The sequence below is a fragment of the Myotis brandtii genome, unplaced genomic scaffold (genome assembly GCF_000412655.1).
Source record: "Myotis brandtii unplaced genomic scaffold, ASM41265v1 scaffold504, whole genome shotgun sequence".
Taxonomy (NCBI): Eukaryota; Metazoa; Chordata; class Mammalia; order Chiroptera; family Vespertilionidae; genus Myotis; species Myotis brandtii.
The window spans coordinates 702,680-708,790 of record NW_005369217.1 but is presented as its reverse complement, the minus strand read 5'-3'; the positions used below and the strand labels follow the sequence as shown (position 1 = coordinate 708,790).

The 6,111-nt window shown below is 52.7% G+C and overlaps 1 protein-coding gene across 2 annotated transcripts in view; it reads left to right on the top strand.

The window, feature by feature from the left end:
- Positions 1-6,111, top strand: part of TSPAN11 (tetraspanin 11) — a 64,943-nt gene that overhangs the window by 9,435 nt on the left and 49,397 nt on the right. The window contains exon 1 of one of the 2 annotated variants that reach the window (XM_014548338.1): positions 2,355-2,402. The exons of the other annotated variant lie outside the window; for it this stretch is intronic. The gene's annotated coding sequence lies outside the window, so the exon portion shown is untranslated. Of the gene's footprint in view, positions 1-2,354; positions 2,403-6,111 lie in introns of those variants that run through there. 2 annotated transcript variants of the gene reach the window in all.

Genomic DNA, 6,111 nt, shown 5'->3' with positions numbered 1-6,111 from the left:
AGGGCCCGCTGGGCTGGGGCGCACGGGGAGGAGGGCGTCCCCGGGAGGCCTGCGGGTCGCGGGGAGGAAGCGCCCCACTTTCTCTGTCTTGTCCCCCGCTCTCCCCCCACCCCCCAGAGCTGGACCGCAGAGGGCCTTGGCGGGCAAGGGCTAGCTGACTTCTGATTAGGAGTGGGGCAGGAATCCTGGGACATTCAGGATGGATGTGTGTAAGCACTGGTGTCGGTACGGGGTCCCAGCATTTGTGCCCAGAACTGTGCTCCTGATTTCTTCACGCGGGTCTTGGGAGAGGCTCTGGGCCCGTCAGTGCCCTGTGCTGCCAGCTTGCTCAGTGCATGGCTGCTCCTCTTCAAATTGCCATTCTCTTTGTCCACCCTGAATTCCAGTCGCTGGCTCTTCAGCATGAGGTGACAGGTCCAGCGTGATCCTAACTAAAATTTCACAGTCCTTGGCTCTGTCCCCCATGCAGAGCAGGGCTCACCATGTCAGCAGCTGTTGTGCCTCCTGTGTGTTCAGGACTGGCCTCAGCATCTGCCTGCCCGTGCAGGCTGTGCACAGTCCCATGGGCGCAGAGATGTACTGGGGAACATGGTGCAGCAGACCCTGTCGCCTATGTTTGCCTGCCTGGGTAGTTGATTAGTTTGGTATAGAAAGAAGGAAGGTGTGGAAGGTTCTAGAGCAGTGGTTCTCAACCTTCCTAATGCCGCGACCCTTTAATACAGTTCCTCATGTTGTGGTGACCCCCAATTTCATTGTTACAAATTGAACATAATTAAAGCATAGTGATTAATCACAAAAACAATATGTAATTATATATGTGTTTTCCGATGGTCTTAGGCGACCCCTGTGAAAGGGTCGTTTGACCCCCAAAGGGGTTGCGACCCACAGGTTGAGAACCGCTGTTCTAGAGGGTGTTGTTTTCACGTGATATGTGCAGTGTTCACATGCATAAACAGGCTGGAGAATATGAAAGGGAGAGGGCTCAGCTGGGTTGGACAGGAGAGCATCTCTGCTGGGTCAGAGTGGCCAAGTGCAGAAGTAGGTGCCCCAGAGCCTCCGGCAGGGTGGCATGTGGTGAGGCAGGCGTGGCCGGAGAGGAGAGGCAGCTCTGGAAAAGCCCCTGTGCATACTCTGGGGCAGAGCGTAAAGAGAACAAAGGTGGTGTTAGGCCAGCGGATGGTCTGTGTTCATCTCGTGGGCAGCTGGGTGCTGGTGGAAAGAATCTGCAGGTGGAGTCTGGAGACCTGGGTCTGAATCAGAAGTTAGTGGTTGTTACTTGGTCAGTGCAGTGTTCCCTGCACAGCTCACTCTGGGGTTCCGTGGCTTCGGCTTCGTGTGCAAAACTAGTAACCACTGCCCTTCCTCCCTCATGAGGCGCCAGTTAGCTGATGCCTGGGAAGTGCTGTGACAGCAGGAAGGCTCTCAGGGCAAAGGGCGAATGCTGGGCCCACAGGTGCCACCTGGGAGGTGTGGGCAACACTTGGGGGCCTGGAGCCGTTTGGTTTGTGGGTCAAAGAGGGCGCCATTTGCATGCTGCTCCCTGTGATATTCAGCGTCACAGGGCTGTCTGCCTCGCAGCACTCTGACTGTGACACCCGTGCGGCCGGTGGTGCGGTGGTTTGGGTGGATGCCCCCGCAGCGCAGGCCCACCCTGGAGTGGGTGGCCTTGGAGTCAGAGCCCCGGAGCAGCATGACTTCCAGGCACCCTTCCTCCCGGTGAGCGGGAGACTTTGGACCCTCCGTTTCGCTTGTACCATCTGCCAGCAATGGAAGCAGCAGGAGCATTTCCCAGTTTGCAGCCAAGGGGACAGGATAGGAGGACGCTTTCCCAGCCAGGCAGGGGTCAGGGAGGACAGCTGCAGGGCGCTGTCTTCTGGGTTACAGACCCCCAGCTGTAACAGGCTGGGGAGGGCAGGGAGGGGGTCAAAAGTCATGACAGACAGCCCCAAACACCAGGATGTGGTTGGGGTTGGTCAGACCTTGGATGTCACCAGTCATCTCGACTTCTTTGAGTGCAGCAGCCATTTGGTAAACATTGTGAAAGGAAAGAGCCCTGGCAGGAAGCGGGGAGACCCGGGGTCAAGTCCCAGCTCAGCCTCCTCCCCGCGTGTGACCTGGGAAAGTCACTCGCCTCTTTGAGGCCGCTTCCCCGCTGGTCAGAATCAGGCCTCCTTCCAGGTCGTCCTTCTGTTCTCAGCTCATGTCTCACATCCCCCGAGAGCCATTCCTGATCCCCAGTCTGAAGCAGCCACCTCCTGGCCCAGTCACAGTGCCTGATCTACTTGCTTCGCAGCACTTACCACCATCTGAACTCCTGTCTGCCCATCACACCGCACTGTGCGCTTCTGCAGAGAGGCCCTCCCTCTCCTGTTACCTGCTGGCTCACCAGTACCTAGCACACAGTAGGCACTCGAGAAAGGTTGGGTTAGCAAGTGAGGGAATAACTTAGTATGGGGGAATGGCTGCATGGTTTGCAAATCGTGCTCCTACCAGCCGTGGGCAAACTACGGCCCGCCGGCCGGATCCGGCCCATTTGAAATGAATAAAACTAAAAAAAAAAAAAAAGACCGTACCCTTTTATGTAATGATGTTTACTTTGAATTTATATTAGTTCACACAAACACTCCATCCATGCTTTTGTTCCGGCCCTCCGGTCCAGTTTAAGAACCCATTGTGGCCCTCGAGTCAAAAAGTTTGCCCACCCCTGTTAGGTGCTTCTGAGGAAGGAGCAAGCCCCATAAGCCCCGCCCTGGGGGCACCAACTGCTCAGGGTTCATCTGAATTGTGGGTTGGCTTCCAGGTAGGATTTCCTTTGACGAAAGCACCCTCCCACTATAAACTAGAAAACCGTTGTATCAGAAGACTCATAGGGGCCTTTTTAACGCCAAGTTGAAATAATAGTAATGCACACGGGGCCCTCAAGGAGGACCAAAGGCAGCGATTCAGACTGGACGTGGTTATCCCACAGACCATTTCTGCTCAGCCACGGAATTCATCGTATGGGTGGTTTTTTTTAACTGGTGAAATTCCCTGGATTTTTGGTCAAGGTTAATATGAAAATTATTTTGCACACAGTACAGCAATGAGGGGTATGTGGGAAACTCTGGAGCCCGTGTGAGACAAGCACTAGACCGAGAGGACACACTGAATATCCACAAAGTGGCTAAGCCCCACGCTGATGGACCGGAGCTGCCTATGCCGGGTGATGTCTGTCATCGCCCTCCCTTGGGTGTGTTCCCAGGCAAACTGCCTGGATGTTCCTCCTGCCCAGGAGGTGTCCACTTGGCATCGTTTTTCTTGAATAGTTGGCAGTGGAGAGGAGCCCTCCACTCTGAGTGATTTCTGAGGGCAGCAGCGCAATGGCCGCCCTGACCCACATTTACAGCAGCCACGTCAGCTCCATGTGAAACATCTGTCATGTGTCTCTTCCTATAAATACATTTACAGACGGCGGTGCGGCTCCTGTGTCCAGCACTGTACCCAGGTTTGGGGCACAATATGCACTTATCGCCACCTTTACTAAACCCACGGGAGTTAGTATATCCCATGTGTACTATAATATAGAGTTATATGGCACAGCACATTATTTATTAGTTACATAATGCCTATGTTAGCAGTATGCCCACGGGCGGAGAAGGAGGTCTGGCTGGGTTGTTTAGGTGGTTGGTGAGGAGGGGCCTTTGGAGAGAAGTGCAGTGAAGAGACGGGTACAGATCAGAATCTCGTTCACTCCTTTGGACATTGACTCTACTGCTTGTACATGTCCCTGCTCTGGCTGACGCTTATACTTACAAGACAGCACACCCCAGAGCAGACCTGGGCAGGGGTATTAATCTACACGGAGTCACCACTTGCCTGCTAAGAGCCTGACTCTTCAGGCCTCAAAAATACATAAGGACCCGGTCCCTGACCTCAAGCACCTATTGTTGGGAGATTAAACTCACTCCCAGGAAGAGATGGGAACACGGCTGGTGCTCAGAGACGGCAAAGAAAACAAGTGCCAGCCCAGGGCACACAGCCCAGCCTGGAGCCCGGCTCTGCCCCTTCCTCCCGTGTGACCTCACTGAGCCCCAGTTCCTCATCCTGTAAACAGAGGAAATGATCCGTGACTCCTAGCCTGGTGTATAGAAGCCTGAGTTAGGCCTACAGAGCGCAACTTAGTAGAGGGCATGGGGCACCGAAGCCTCTGATGACGACTGTGAACAGTTTGGAGAAGGGCTCATGGTGGGAAGGGGCCTTGCCCGTGGTAACCGCTGTGCAATTGTGTCTAAACACAGGTCAACCCTGTCGGTGGTCAGGGGTGCATGGTCTCCTGCTGGTTATGCCCCCAAGCCAGCCAGGCACCCCTTTTCTTTTTGGGGTGCCTTACCAGTGCACAGCTCAGGGGAGGAATGCAGCTGTATGTGAACAACTTCTCCCTCCTGTTTTCACTGCCCCTGGATATGCGTATGGCCCTTCTTCAAGGCTTAGGGAGCTTTACTCTAAAATGCCTGAACTCAAGAACTGAGGTAGTTAGTGGTTATGCCCCCAAGCCAGCCAGGCACCCCTTTTCTTTTTGGGGTGCCTTACCAGTGCACAGCTCAGGGGAGGAATGCAGCTGTATGTGAACAACTTCTCCCTCCTGTTTTCACTGCCCCTGGATATGCGTATGGCCCTTCTTCAAGGCTTAGGGAGCTTTACTCTAAAATGCCTGAACTCAAGAACTGAGGCACTTACAGGGGTTCGGGAACTGGTGAGGGAAATTGCTCTGCTGGCTCCCGGTCTGTTTTGAAGTAGTTCCCTGCTCCTCTTTGATGGTAGAGGGAGTAATCAGCAGTGGCTCTCGGCTTGTCCTGACTTAGAGATTCTTTATTTTTTAACACTGACCTCATGTTTTGAAACATTTTTGTCAGCCAAACTTTAATGTAAATGAAAAGTTGTTTCTCCAGTTGAAAAAAATTAATCGAAGACCATGTCACTGATCGTGAATTCACTGTTTGCTGTTCGCTTTCTGCTTTCTATCACTTACAGTTTTAAATGGGATTCTGTGCTCATGGGGCATCCTGAATGCAATAAATGAGGCAGCACAGAACAGGGGCAGCACACTGCGCCTCTCCCTCTCTCGCACCCATGCCCACCGAGATGCCCTCAGCAGGGCATTAACCCACCAAGGCCCTTCTCGGCGTGGGCCCCGTGCAACCGCACAGGCTGCTGGCCCATGAGGCCAGCAGGGCCTCAGCCTTGGCCTCTGGTTTTAGTCACATTTTTGGATAGAAGCCCAGTTAGGGCAGAACAAGTCCTTTAAGCGGGTGGGCCATTCAAGTGCCCTCGGATCCCAGTTAGCCACTCAGAAGGCAGCTACCACTTTCTGATCACACTGAGCAGATACTAAGGGCTTTTAACTCCTCAGTTTCAAGCAAATATTAGGAAACAAGTACAGCAAGTCCTCGGTAAGTTCCGAGACTGTAAGCCAAACGACTCAGAGTAAAATCAATCTTACCACCGGCTAATGGTTATAAACGGGAGAGAAGTTCCTATGGCGTCTTGTCCACTTCATAACGAATGTTGAGTGAAATGTTGTTTGAGGACCTGCTGTTCCAGTACGTGGGCTCGGAAAGGGGTGGAAGGAAGCCCCTGGTCGTTTTTTAATGTACGAAGGAAAACTGTTAGAAGAAGCCACCATTACTTCAATTCCTCTCAAGTAATCTACATTCTACCTTGGTTTCAATTATCATTCAAATAATGCTAATTGTGGATAGCTATTTTCATTATTAAATTTAATAATTCATGACTGGCTATTCTCCAGGGGTTCAACAACTGTTTTTCTGTGACTTGCGAGCTAATATTACACATTAAAAAGGTTGAAACAAATAAAGAAAGAAGAATATGCAGCAAAGACCACATGGGCTGCAAGCCTGAAATATTTGCCAACTAGTCTTTTATAGAAAGTAGGCTGAGCCCTAATCTACCCAGGGTTAGCCTGTGGTTGTCACTGATGACAGCTCAGCAACCCCACGGCCCTGAACAGGGCACAGTGGTCAGAGGGAAGTTCAGCCTCGAGCCAGGGTCTCTCTCTGGCGCCTCTCACTACAGCCCCATTGAATTCGCCTGGGGTGCAGCCTGGGGCCGCCC